The following is a 15,059-nucleotide window of genomic DNA, read 5'->3' as shown; positions in this document are numbered from 1 at the left end:
TTTATTTTTACCAAGCCTACAAATGAAAAACATTGTACACTTATTGAATCTAATGTTTTTCCTAAAAGCAAATAATGTTGGAGTGGATAATCTCCAAGGTTATCCACAAATTTTCTACAATTTTACAATGACTTTTGAGAACCCCATTGTCTTCTGCATCCTCGTCCGATTGTGAAGCAAGAGTAAAGCTTACCAGTTTTAACACTCATTGTAATATGGTAGTGTTTATTTGTAGTTAGAGGTATTGCACATAGTAATTTTACGTGGTTTGTAATTTTCAAAAGGCACGGATCCTTCTACATTCTGTAATCAATGATGCCATTATTATAGCAAATTTCGATATTAGCTTAATTTCTCACCTAAGGTAGAGCTCAGGTTCTAGATCCCAAAAATTTGTTAAGACTTTAATTTCAACCAATCATGACGGCAAATTTCCGTAATTGTCTTTTACGTAACGTAAATACTTAATTGTTTTATTTATATTTACAAAATTCCAATTGATATTACATTCACGGATAATCAAATAAAAAAAATAAAAAAAACAGTTGTTTTATTAATGCTCAGAAATCAAACGGGATCCAACTCCAGAACAAAGAATAAGTTTGAAAAGCTTTTAACAAGAGTCCGGAGGTAATTTTCTATAATTTTCATTTTACCGGAGTCCTACTTTCCAAGAACGCTAAACTAAATAGAATTCAAAGCCTTTGGCGACGGCAGGCTTATCATATACCGCCCTTCCCCCACCACCCCTACACTATTGTCGGGCCGAACTGTGATTGGAAACCTGGCGGGGTTTAATTTTGTATTTTTCTTCAAACACTTTACAATTACGCCTACTTATAAGCATTTCGCACACAGAGCATGCGTTTTCTTAACAGAGTGCATCTTCTATGTCTATATAGTGTGGACATGTTGATTTAGATACCAATCAATTTGGTATTATAGTATTACAATGTGGAATACATTTTTTTAGAAAATGTGGAATATATCTTAGACTTTTCAATATTTCTTACGAAACCATAGCCTAATTACCGAGCGAATCTTTGATCGTTTTAACACTGAATATCGAACGTGATTCTACGAATTCAACTATTACTTAAATTACGTTTTGTTTAAAATATATACAATAAGGATGGCACGTTTTAAAAGTGGTAAGCTAACCAGCCCATAAGCTAGTGTAGCTATTTTTAGAAGAGATAAATATCAATGGAATGGATCCGCTTGGTTATTTTACTAGCAATGCAAAACTACGTAGAATAACTTAAAACGTAGCAATTGAAAGAGTTTATAGTTAAAGGTTTAAGTTGAGACATTGGTAAGGATGGATTAGGTAATGTTTTATCAGTGTATTTGACTCAGCTGGTTTGAATTGTTCCCAAGTGATGTAGGCTTTAGGTTTTAACCCAAAACGAGTTGTGTATGGCGTAAAAGAAACGCCGCCCCTGGTTTATATTCCTACATTTGTATCATTGACTAATGGATTGGTAATATATTTAAATTAAATAATAAAACAATAATGTATATACGTATATGTGACGTATATGTTTGAGTCTTATGCTATCCATCATATTTGAATTGTTATCACATTCTGTGCTCATAGATCAGGTGTCTTCACGTCATAAGAGAAGTGTCAAGCACAACAAATGATGTTTGATAAATGATGTAGACGCGTTGAAGAATATCAGAAACAGAGTTGACAGGTGCAATACGTGGAATAACTACTTGTGTTGGGCATTGATATAAATAAAGGCTCTTTATGAAATTTCTGTAACTACTTGGGAAATAAGTATTTCAATTTACAAACAATTGACCAAAATCGTAAAATAAAACTATATTAAGCTATGTGAATATGACAAAAATGTTTGAAGAGGCAATATATTTTGTGGATAGTGTGGGTTTTAGTATATTTTACTCAAGATACTATTTTTGAAAAAAAAAACATGCTTAGATCAATCTGCAGATTTTAAACCATTCTGTACTACTTAACAGTGAAATGAAAAGGCTATTTCAGTATTATGTGATTTACCATGACGCATATGGAGTTCAAGCTTTGATTTTTCAACTGTATATTTTATCTTTTTTACTTAAAATAAAACAAAAAACTAGTGGTGTATTTTACTAACTGTTAAAATTTAATCATTAAATTTAGATCATAATTAAAAAAAAAAAATATTAGAACGAGATATGTTTTAATATGGTTATGTTTTAATTGCATAATATTCCATGTATATACATGTTCATACTTTGGTAAAGGTTTTGAGGAAGGAAATGTACGTATGGGTGATCCCAAATATAATAGATCCACTTGTGGAAGCAACGAAGGAACTACCGAGTTGCCAGTAACAATGTCATTCTTGTTACCATTGAATTGTCCTTCTCTGTTGAAGATTAGATAGATGGTTTTTATATTACCTGGACCGAATAAATACATTGACGTTGCATCACAAAACAGCATTTGTATTTTGACAGTTATGACTGAAAATACAAATTTTAGTTTGTTTGCAAAAAAATCAAGATTATTATATTCTATAGGGTTGACTTTTATTTAATACTAGGCATTATGTTTTAGTTCATTGTGGTAACCCTTTATTTATTTATAGGTTAAACTCCAAAGACATTAATTTACATCGTAGTTTATTATGGAGTTGATTGTTTGAAGACTCCTTCTACAATTCGATGTTGATAAAATATTGAGTATTTTGAATAACCCAATCTTGAGTGTAATTTTTTACTAACCAATGTTTTGTATTATTATTTTAGGGTACTCCTATTAATTTAAAGTAGGTAGTATTTTAAGTGTGTTTTGAAGAATTATTTTTTTAAGAAGGTGTTTTTTGCACTTCACTATTAGTCACTTTTAGTTCACTTTTAGTTATTAGTATAAAATAAAATAGTTCTAAAATAGATTTTTGTAAATATGCCATTCGAGGCATAAACGAGTGCTACAAAACTTGTTTGTGCACTCTCATTTATTTGACCCCAAAATCTAACAAATATAAAGGATACATTTATACTATAAAGGACTAAATAATATTTAGGACTACATTTACGTCATAATGCTTTAACATAACGTGCTGGGAACATTTGCCAAGCTATAGAAAATGCATCGTTATAAGGTAGGTTTATTCAATGTCACCAACGGGAGCTAATAATGTTAGTTAATGATATCACTAAAATGTTCACGAGAAAGTGTATACAATGCTGTATTCAGTGTATTGCAACCACAATGTTCTATTATATTTAAATATTATGAATATTTTCAACTGCTAATTTTATATTAATTTAATTTCAAGCTCAATGTGCCTCCAACATTATATATAATAGTATTTTATCAAAATAAACAAGGTCATTATCTAGTATTAAATGCAAGACACCTATACGTCAAACTGCTTTTGCTTCCGATTTATTCATTAAAAACTTATTGCCTACCAGAAATACAAACTGCAACTTTGGCACAGTCTATCAAACCATTGTTGACTAAAACAGTAAATTTAAATAGTTTTTCATGCCAGCTAATATATTCTATTTATGACTATTTCATTATGAAAATCGGCTTAAAAGGAAAAAATCCTCCTGTATAAACAGTTTTTATATACAAAAACCTTTATTAAAAATATATATATATATATATATATCTCCCTATATAAGATATTTTTATAATATACATCAATTATTTTAAATTAATTCATAAGACTACACAATAACCGTTGAATGCTATGTTAATTTAGTTAATATGTATGCACCTTTTTTTTTACAGTGTATACACAAAATCTGCATATCCCACAGAATATAAAAGCATTATATATTCAGAGGCTCAATAGGAAGGCCGAATGAAATTATGTTCTTTTTATTAAAGTCGAAATACTTCAAAGGGAAGCGTATTGCTGACTATAATCACTATCTTTTATACCATGTATTCTACATTCAAAAGGTCCTAGAATTGTATTAGTTCTAAGTTTAATGAAATTAATAATTTTACTATCAAATGACAAACAAAATATATTTTTTTTTATTAAAATTAAATTTTAGTTTCATAGGTTAACATCGGCTTTTGAACGTTGTTTTTGAACACTGGGTACGGATTTATTATTTTACATTCAAAAAATACTTGTTTCAAAACTGTTTTTTTGTTTTTTTCACCTATGTTTTTGTCATTATGTTTATATAATTTTCGTAATGATGAGAAACCAACTAGTGCTCTACATAAATATGTTTTATCCAGTAAAACCAGCCAAGTATAGTAAACATACACAGCCTATATCTTATAAAGTACATGAACTAGTAAAATTACAGTTTATGTAGAGTACAAATAAAACCAACACGAAGACATTAGACACACCCTGAGAGTTTCTGGGACAAAATCCTCATTTTACCTCTGACAAAGTAAAGTCATAACAACAATCATTGTTGTTTTATTGTTGGTGATCAATTTAAAAACTCGGTAAATCCACCGATCAAGTGATATTAAACGCTAGTATTACCATTATATTCAGTTCAATGGGTTCATTCTCCTTTAGTGCATCGTATTCTTGATTGCAGTAATTAAATTTATGATTTTTTCTATTACAATACCACAATGTTTGCTTTAAATCATCTGCTATCTCGTGTTTTGCGGCTTGCATATCATGAGACATTTTGGGAATAAATTTTCTCATTGGAAATGAATTTTTATTACGTGATCTGCCGATTCACCACTGAAAATAGTGAAAAATCATTAAATTTAAAAAAAAAGTCTTTTTGCCTGATTTTGTCATTTTGAACCTTCTGAACAAGAATATAGTACCCTAAGACCTATATCTTAACCCTAAGTATGAAAAAAAAACATTTTTTGCATACACGTTAATGTCCGAAATTTCACATTTTTACTAAAACTTCCTTATTTTTTGCCAGAAACGCCATAATCTTTATTTCTTTGATATATTTTCATTATAAATATATAAACCACATATTTAGATTTGTTTCATACACATATTCAATAAATTGTACAGTTTTATTTTCATTACTCTACGCTAAGTGTTGAACGTACGTTTACTTTCAAACGCGGTTTTCCGAAAGTTTGAATTTCAACAAATTTTGCTGACAAAAATCGATATATCTTGAGAACCAATTGAGATAGAGAGTTCATATTTTCACCACGTATTTAGTAGATCTTTTACTAAATATTTAGGTAGAATTAGACTTTTAGGTAAATATATAGCTTAGAAACATAATTTTATATATATTTATGTCTTTTTGTAAACGTTTTTTTTAGTAAGGCTAACATCAATTTGTGAAGTTATAGTAAAATATCCTAAAGAACCTTACGTAGCATTTGATTAACCAAACGTCTTTTTAACGCACTTAGCTGTTAATCGTACCAAGACTTGTTCAAGATTGAATGATACTATTAACCTTTGGTAATTTCTACAGTCAAACAGTATTTTTAAATCTTTTAAATTTATTCCAAAAGTAAGTTTTTCGTGCAATATTTGTATAGATAAGATGTTAAGAAGATCAGTTGAAAATGGCTGTTGAATGGCCGAAATGACAGCGTTGTTATAAATCAAGATCAGCTGGGTTTTTTAAGCTAGGATTCATTTATTAAAAGCCCAATGATCAAGGACAGCTGGTCCGGTTTCAAATCATTTCGGATATTTTGACCTTTTTCTAGGATTAAACAGACATCCTATATTAGTTGATGCCCTAATCGTTTATTCTTCAACTGCAAAAGAAGAAGTATGCCTAATTTTTATTATTATCAATAACCGATTTTATAAACTGGCCCAAAGAAGCCCCACGAAGAAGAAAACTAGTGGCAAGTATTTCCTTTGCTGCTTACTGTAAGCCATTTTTTATTCGGCCTTAATAGGCCGATAATTAAACGAGAAAACTATGGAACGAATAAAATTTCCACGACCAATATTTTATTAGTAGGTAATTTTGTGGTTTATCATAAAATTCAGTCGTCCTATTTTGTGAGATAATCCTTAATAAGCAAAAATAGGTGATTTAAGCTCCAAACTCAAAACCTTTCAACCCAAATTAGGAATATCATAATCGATGGGTTTGTGGATATGTAGGTGAGTACCATATTTGTTTTATAGAATGATATGTAGGCTAGTCACTACAATATGGATTACACTCCTAGTGTCGTTAAGACTTGTTAATACGTCTAATTATTATTGATTATACCCATACGCTTTTAATTATCCTTACTACCAGAAAGAATTTTAATACGTTTCTGTTTTAAGGCAGTTTTTTTACTATTTCTTGTTATATCATCAACTTAAAACTATTTCCCACCGAATAATAATATCTAATTTAAGCTAATGTTAATTTTATGTTAAAATTAAAGTCCCTAAATTAATGAGTTTTGTTATAAATATGTAATATTTGTTATTGATACACCTTTTATTTAATGAACACGATTCCTCAAAATAAAGTGTTAAATAGATTATGGCTGCAACATTAAAATACCGTAGCCAATTTATTTTCAATTGTATCAACATCTATTTAGCACTCCTGTTGATAAGGTTGTATCAAAAGGGAATAATTATATTCGCTAAAACGTTTTTCTCCCTTTAATCAACTAACTGTCAAAGCGGGTAGGCCTAATGGTAATTTGTGATAAAACCAGTCCAAATTGACTCTCCTTCATAAATTATTGGTTAATCAAATTATTAATTTACGATTGCCTTGCCGATTACCATTACCAACCAATCTTTGTTAGTTTACGTTCAATTTTCATGAGATAGTTAGTGCTACTAGAATATGAAATCAAACCTACTGCCAAAGTGCTTTCTGTTGGTTTGAAGAAGAAGTAGGCTATTTTTTTGTATAAATAGAGGGTTTTTTTGAATTCTGTATACATACACACTTTCAAGATACGTGGGCCAGTTCCAAAATACACGTAGATAAGTATTTACGTCAACAATTTCAACCTTAGAAGTGGCTTTAGGAGTGGGAAGTATATAAATCACAGAGAAATTAGTAAAAACAGGAGTGACAACGAAGTGTTTAAAATACTTCCAGCAAAAACATTCTTAAAGCCATATTTGAATTTCAAAGTAGCATCAATTCGCGAAAACAACAATTTGAAATGTAAATGCTGGTTTTTGATGCTCGTTTTAAGCTTAATCCTTCGTGGAAATAAAGCAAACTTGCAAGATTTTTTATTTGGTGGAACTTAAATAATTAAGTTTCAGACGATTCGTTAAAGTTATAAACTTTTATTTTTAAATTAAGCAATGTATTTTTTTTATTTAAAAAAATATAAGTAACAAAAACATGTATACTTCTAGAAATGTAAGTTTTATCACTAGTTTTTCCGACGCAGAGTTTGGAAATATTATTTAAACTGAAGCCCTCAAAATAATGCTGGTTTGAAGGAGTTATTTAGGTTCAAAAATATACTTGCACCTGCATTTTCACTTAATAAAAGTAGGTGGTACGTAAATATTGAGATGAATCGATTGAGGAGAATACGCCTCATCGGCGTTTGAGTTTGAGTTTGAGTTTTGAGTCGGTTTTTGTCGGTGAATCGGTTTTGAGGAGAGTAAACCTGTAACTTAGGCTTCGTGGGAAAAGGGGAACCTTTAAGTATATTTCTGAATTGAGTTAAAGCATTAAATATATATTCAATGGTTAAAGGGTCCAAATAGTTCGGAATTGGTTTAGAACTGCGCTCCTTAACAACCTTAAGAGTAATAACCTTTAAATTCTTCATTCAAATACTATTATAAATCACTGCATACTATTTTTACAAATAACGACGTAACAGAAGACGGTCTAGTATTTTTGAAATATTTACAAGAAGGATCATTTCGTTGCTTGTCTTTAATAAAATGTCTTTATAACTTCTCAAATGGACGTTTCGGAATTTTCTTTACGTGTTAAGGAAGATTTTTTTATTGGGAAGATTTCATGGTTACCGTTCTGCAATATTCAAGCAAGCAATCCAGCATTTAAATAGTTAAACAGTTTTATACCATATATTTAATTTTATGGATACTTCACTAACTAATTGTACAATGTATTGGATAGTAAATGTTAAGAGTAAACATTGTAAATTTAGTAGTTTAGGGAATCCAATCAACTGATTATTGTTAATTATGAGTCATGAAAACTGTCGAAGGTTTTTTAAACATAGCGATCTACCCATGTTAACTTCATAAAATCAAGTTTATTTCATACTCTAAATGTTAATGACATTTTTAATGAATGCTCAAAGTGCGATAAAGTTGTCAAAGTACTTGCGTTATATAATGAATTGTACACCGGTAGATGAGAATAGTTTAACCATATACAAGAGGTTGTCAATGGCTTAGCAGAGAGAGGTTTTCCCTTCTTGAGATTAGGAGCTTAAATGCAGTATTAGTTTTATTTTGAGGATACAATTTTCCATTTTGTAAAATGTTATATATGCAGTGAAAAGTATATTATTTACTCAGCATTTATTAATTTTGTGTTTAAACGTTATCCTCCATACTAGTGATGTAAATGGAGAAAGTATTATTTCCGTCAAAATTTTCGATTTTGAGTTTTGGGGGGATGTATACGTTTTGGGTTTCATTGTAACCACTAAAGTAGTTTTCGAAGTGGTTTCTGTGTGTGTGTTTATATGTCTATGTGAATTTTGACAGTGTGGTCTGTTTTTGATTAAATTTAGTATGTACTTGGTAATACATGGTATCTCCAGGTGTTTTATTTAGTTTTTTTTATGATTTGGATTTTTAAAGATGATTTTTTCATTAAACCACTAAAAAATTACGAAAATCAAAAATTCACAAAACTGTTTGAAAGATTTTAACAAAAACTTAGTAATAATCCTTTTAACTCTAAACAAAATGGTACAATGGTACAACCCCAATTACTGTTATTGCAACTTTTTGATTTTACCCATAAAATATCATAGTTGCTCCTAGAAAGTACGTTTTAGTTTGCTGATACTGTTTATTTATTGTTTTATTTGAATTAGTTCTTGCTATGCACCAACTTTATGTTATACCACTTTCCAAAGTTATTAGTTACTGGGCATAAACTCATTCAATACAACAAGTATGTATTACGTAATTTATATCCATGACATAATACGTTCTTTTAAAATTATAACTAAAACTATCTATTTGCTTTGGTTAAAATGTCCATTTATTTTTAACTCATTGTCAAAAATATGTTTTTCAATTTTTTATGAAGAGAAAAAAAACGTGTAATTTAATTAGATGTGGTATACATCTAATTAAAACCACCTATGCATGATAAATCATATCTAAAATATTATCCATCTTATCACCTTTGAAAATTCGTATTCCTAAAATATGTATTTAAATAACACGTTATTACTAATTGTGTAATAAAATAACATTTTTACTAATGATCTTTTATGATTCTTAGTTATGATGGGTACTAATTTACTTCCTTGTATTAATAATCATTGCTTGATTTATTATTATACAAAGTCTAATAAGCTTAAATGACGAATACGCATCGCCAAGTTAATAGTGCAAATAAATATCAGTGTTAACATAGCAATAGTATCAAAATAATACCCCACCAAAGCAAACCTTCCGAATATGCGAATTTGTCTGAATATATTTTCAATTAAATATATTTAAATAACATTAGGTTTAATGAGTACCTAGGTTTGCTGCTACAAGGAAACCAATGGTGAATAGTTTTCGTAAAATATTAATAGCTTAGAGTAAAGTAGATAAATTTGCCAAGTTTTATCAAAATATATCCATAAACAAGCAAACTACAACATTTCGCAATATTTTCCATAACAATAAAATGGGAGTTTTAAATTGATATTTTTTTTAATTTTCTCCGTTACCAATAACCGTACAAAAACACTTCGATATACTAAATTATTTGTTTTTTTGGGTCTTTGTTTATCCCGCCTTACACCTTTAAAACAATTCAATCAAAATCGGACAAAAATTACTCAAGTTATCGCGTTCAATATACAGGGTGAATTTTAAATGAGTTCCCCCCCTACTTTTTTCTACATTTCTTAAGATATCAACTTCGGACCACGTCAGATCACTGTAGTGTAGTAAGTACTTCATTTTGACTGGGTAAACATTTTTGGCCGCCATCTTGGATCCGCCATATTGGATACAAAATTTTTTTTCAAATGTAAAGGTAGGGTTGTGACCCATTGTTTCAAACTAAAATTTTACGCTGATTACAATGCCGCAATTAGTTTTAAAAAATCTTGATCCGTTCTAAAGTTATAAGGACTTTTTATAACTTTATTTTTAGCCCATTTTAACATTGTGCATTTACAAACTAAGACCATAATCTCAAAATAGTGCTAGATAAAGATAAGTATACACCACCATTTATTGTCGACCTATTATGACTTGGATATGACGGATGTATTTTTTCGGCCGCCATCTTGGATCCGCCATTTTGAAATGTGACAAATTAATTTAAATATGAAGGTGGTGTTGTGACCCATCATTTCAGACTACTTTTTTATGCTGAATTCAATGCCGCGATCCGTTTTTGTTTTTCAGGCTTTCTTGATGAAATATTAAAATTATCTTACTTAAATTTCCATAATTTCAAAAAACAAATATGAAAATGCAAAACGGATTGTGGCATTAAATTCAGCATAAAAAAGTAGTCTGAAATGATGGGTCACAACACCACCTTCATATTTAAATTAATTTGTCACATTTCAAAATGGCGGATCCAAGATGGCGGCCGAAAAAATACATCCGTCATATCCAAGTCATAATAGGTCGACAATAAATGGTGGTGTATACTTATCTTTATCTAGCACTATTTTGAGATTATGGTCTTAGTTTGTAAATGCACAATGTTAAAATGGGCTAAAAATAAAGTTATAAAAAGTCCTTATAACTTTAGAACGGATCAAGATTTTTTAAAACTAATTGCGGCATTGTAATCAGCGTAAAATTTTAGTTTGAAACAATGAGTCACAACCCTACCTTTACATTTGAAAAAAAATTTTGTATCCAATATGGCGGATCCAAGATGGCGGCCAAAAATGTTTATCCAGTCAAAATGAAGTACTTACTACACTACAATGATCTGACGTGGTCCGAAGTTGATATCTTAAGAAATGTAGAAAAAAGTAGGGGGGGAACTCATTTAAAATTCACCCTGTATATATATATATTTGATCGAATAGTGTTTTTAGCCCCTGGGGACATCAAAATGACAAAATTAAATCGGTCCCGGGTCCAAGTCTTACCATGAGACCTACGGCAATAGCTACTTCGCTATAGGGAAATTCGCTAAAAATGGGCAGTAGTTCAATCAGTTTCAATAGGTTGATTCTCGTTAATGTGCATTTCAATATCCGACTGATCATCCGGACAGACGTTATAGATAAAGTGTTTCTTTAAAAGCCATTTCTTTATGCCATTAGCTTTACTGCATTAGTAAAATATTATATTTATATAACTGATAATATCAGGTTATGATATAAAAATAGTGAAATATGTTTTATGCTGTTTAATGAAATTTTGTACAGCTTTCCCAGTTAAATACCCCCACCGCAGCAAATCTGCAGACTAAGTGAATTTATATTTTGTCTGATTGGATTTTTTTATTACCATGAACATGTCAAATTTATTTTATTTTATTAAGTACTTAGGGTTTGTAATATAAGAAAGGTACAGTGATTTGTATTTTAGCAAAGTTTTCACATAATAGTATGAAATAAATGAATCCGCCAAATGTTCATTAAAATATATCCATATACATGTAAAATACAGCAGTTTACTTACTATATCCATAGAATAAGATAATAATTTTAAATCAGTTTTTTTTTTCGTAACCATTGAAGCGTTAAACATCGCTTCAATATACTTAATTGTTTATTTTTTAAACTCTAAGTTTTTAAGCCTAGAAAAAATTGCAAAATTTGTAGTTTTTGTAGTCAAAAGCGAGAAACCCAATTGTTACCCAATAAGCCCCCGTTCCCATAGTTCGATCATTCTGGTTCGCGAATTCATTCAAATAAGCGTAGGTTTATACATTTAGAAAAATAAAAATATGTTAAAATAAGTTTTACTCAAGTGCACAAATGCATTATGTTTTCTGTCCCCTGGGAATATTAAAACGAAAAATTAAATTTTTCTCGAGTCTATGTCTTACTATGACCTACGGTAATGGCTTATTCGCTATATGGGAAATTCACCATTAATACAGTAAGTTAATTGAAGTGTAATTTTCAACTTTCTTGTTGGGTAAATGCATGAACAAACCAAACGTATAGTATACACAACTTAGAATTGTTCAGTAATACATTTTTTTTATTTTTCAGTAATACATTTTTTGTTTATGGGTTTCCAAACTGTGTACATAATTTACTTATCATTTTGTAAGATTGGTATTTAATTTAAATGATGATTTTCTTTATTTCTTTCTAATACTTTCACATCATCCCCAGCCCAATTTCTTTAAACTCAAAACAATTTGATAAGGGTTGTGCAATTAAAAGAATTATGTCACTTTCATTGTATTACTGTCTTAATTTTATATCTGTCACAAAACTACCCTACTTCAACAAGTTTAGTTGACCGTCGCTCACATCACATCTTTTATTCGAACTTTCAATCTTTTTGTTTTAAAACGAGGTCAAAGTATTAAAAAAACCTGAAGAGCTAACAAGTCTAAAAAGCGTAGCGCATAACCACGGCGGTTGAGGTCCCGGGTTCAAATCCCGCCATTCACCAATTTTGTTTTTAAGTGCAAAAAATCTATCCCGGGCCATAAAAAAGGATTTTAAAACATAAAAAGTGTTTGCCACAAGCATGTGCCTTTGTCTTACCGTGGACCAACGTGCGTGTGTGTAGATACTTGAAGCTACGTGCTATAGGCTACTCTCTGACGACGGGACGCGGTATGCAGCGCCGCGGCGCTCCACACATTTATACCCCGGGGGCGGTCCACCCCCTAGTGACGTCACCCATTCACGCCCCCACTCCCCTTCACCCCGTGCAGCCCTCAATGAAGTCGCAAACCTATTTTTCACCCGAAATCACAACCGAACATAAATCTCCGAGTAATTCCATAATTCATGGATCTCTTACAATACACTTGTAAACATCGTATTTTTAGTGTCCTTGAAGGCGAAATACATTTTCTGGTTGTAATCAAGTTTAAGATGGTGTGTTGTGTTTTATGTTTGAAAATTATTAGATTGAGTTACTTTATCAGACGAAACGAACACATTGTTCAGTGTTATCTCATTTTCAAAACATTTTTGTAGTTCCTTCGATAATCGAAAACCTACATGATACTACTTGTTATACGCACGTACATGCCAATAAGTTTTAAATTTTATTCTATTTCTTGTCTGCAAAATAAATTCAAGTGACTGAGGATGAAATAACCTGGCTCTGGTGAATTAATTTCAGTACGTTAATAGATAGACTACGTAACAAAAAATAAACGTATAATCTATTTTAGATACATTCTGGCTTGATTTCGACAAGAGTCTCATGTTATTCTGTAATAGGTAAGATTCCGTTTAGATTGATTTTTAAAATTAGAATCCAATGTGAAAACAAGATTAGCCCGGAAAACAAAATACAGTAAGGGAAAATATATGTTTAACTGGAATTTTGCTCCTAATACTTTTCGGCAGCAGCAAATATATAACTTCTTTGGATGGGGGGTTAATGTAAGGTTAGGTTGAGTAATTTTACGTAAAAACCTATATTTTATCTTTATCTCAGTTTTGCTGATCATATTCTTAAGGTCATTTGCGCTGACCACTTTTACTTTAGTGAGATCCAGCTTCTTTATTGTTGACATTATGTCAGCGGTACTTACGTCTTCTTCCAACGTATAATTTAGCGGGGACCAGGCCCCTTACCCCTCGTTATATTCACCCTCCTTTTCAGAAAGTATCTACGATTTTAGCGAATTTCCTATATAGGGAATAAGCTATTACCGTAGGTGTCATGGTAAGACCTGGACCCGGGATAACGCGAATTATCCGATTTTGATGGAATTTGGTATAAACGTGTAAACCTAAATTTATTCGAAGGAGTTCGCGAACCAGCATGATCGGACCATGGGAACGGGGGTTTATGGGGGTTTTATGGCGTAAAAATGGGTTTTTCCCATTTTTGACCGCAAAAACATAAAGTTTTGGAATTTCTTTCCCAAACCATTTTGTAGAGCTTTAAAAAAGAAATAATCTAGTATATTGAAGCATCGTTGTTTGCCTAATGATTACGGAGAACATAAAAAAATGCAAATTAAAAATGTTCATGTTATTCTTTTGGAGGAAATGAAAACTATTGTAGTTTACTTGTTTATGGATATATGTTGATCAAATTTGGCAAATTTATTTATTTCATCCTATACTATTGACGTTTGGTCCAAAAACACTGTTTACGTTCCCCGTAGCAGCAAACCTAAGTACTTGTTAAATCTAATGTTATTTAAATTGGAAATAAATAGGTTTTATTTATGGAAATATTTTAGTAAATATGTAATCATACCAGTTGAAATTCACTTGGTCTGCAGGTTTGCTGCGGTGGGGGTATTGTTATTTATCGATTGTTTTCGACATCCTTTCCGGTTATTATCCATATTATATAACGTTTATGGTAAGCCAAGATAATTAGGACATGAGTACGAGTACAGAATGGACGTTATAGCGTTTTTACTGAAATAAGCTCTCTCTCTCTCTTTTGTTGTCACAAACATTTACTAAAAACAAACAATTTTATGTTTGGAAACATAGACAATGAAGAAACTATAAAGGCAATTTTTAATAATAATACTAATGGATGAAAATTAAAATAATGAAGTAAACAAAACAATGTCACTCTGTATTTCACCTTAGTTCATAGGAATATATTGAGGCTTTTGATTCTTGATACATAAAGGAATATTGCAATCTATAATATTCTACATCAGTATTCTCAACAACTGCGGGTGTTCATAAAGTATCATTTGTAATCTAGGTAAAACTCTTGTGTTGACATAGATACGAGAACTTCACGTCGACGACAGCGACTCAAAAACTTAACTTGTTTGCATCTTGTCAATACAAGATATCATTTTTCACCTCCTTTCGCTTCCTT

General features: G+C 30.6%; 1 protein-coding gene across 1 annotated transcript in view; it reads right to left on the bottom strand.

The window, feature by feature from the left end:
* The window catches only part of LOC128990179 (uncharacterized), a 94,136-nt gene extending 81,258 nt beyond the window's left edge, over nt 1-12,878 (bottom strand). Inside the window, exon 1 of the mRNA XM_054412462.1 lies at nt 12,788-12,878. The gene's annotated coding sequence lies outside the window, so the exon portion shown is untranslated. The remainder of the gene's footprint in view (nt 1-12,787) is intronic.
* Between the last annotated feature and the right edge of the window lie 2,181 nt (nt 12,879-15,059).

This window comes from Macrosteles quadrilineatus, unplaced genomic scaffold (assembly GCF_028750875.1).
Source record: "Macrosteles quadrilineatus isolate MER2022 unplaced genomic scaffold, UCM_ALF_1.0 Scaffold_3__2_contigs__length_128488019, whole genome shotgun sequence".
In the NCBI taxonomy this organism is placed as follows: domain Eukaryota; kingdom Metazoa; phylum Arthropoda; class Insecta; order Hemiptera; family Cicadellidae; genus Macrosteles; species Macrosteles quadrilineatus.
Note: the sequence above shows the minus strand (reverse complement) of the source record. Positions and strands in the feature narration are given on the sequence as shown.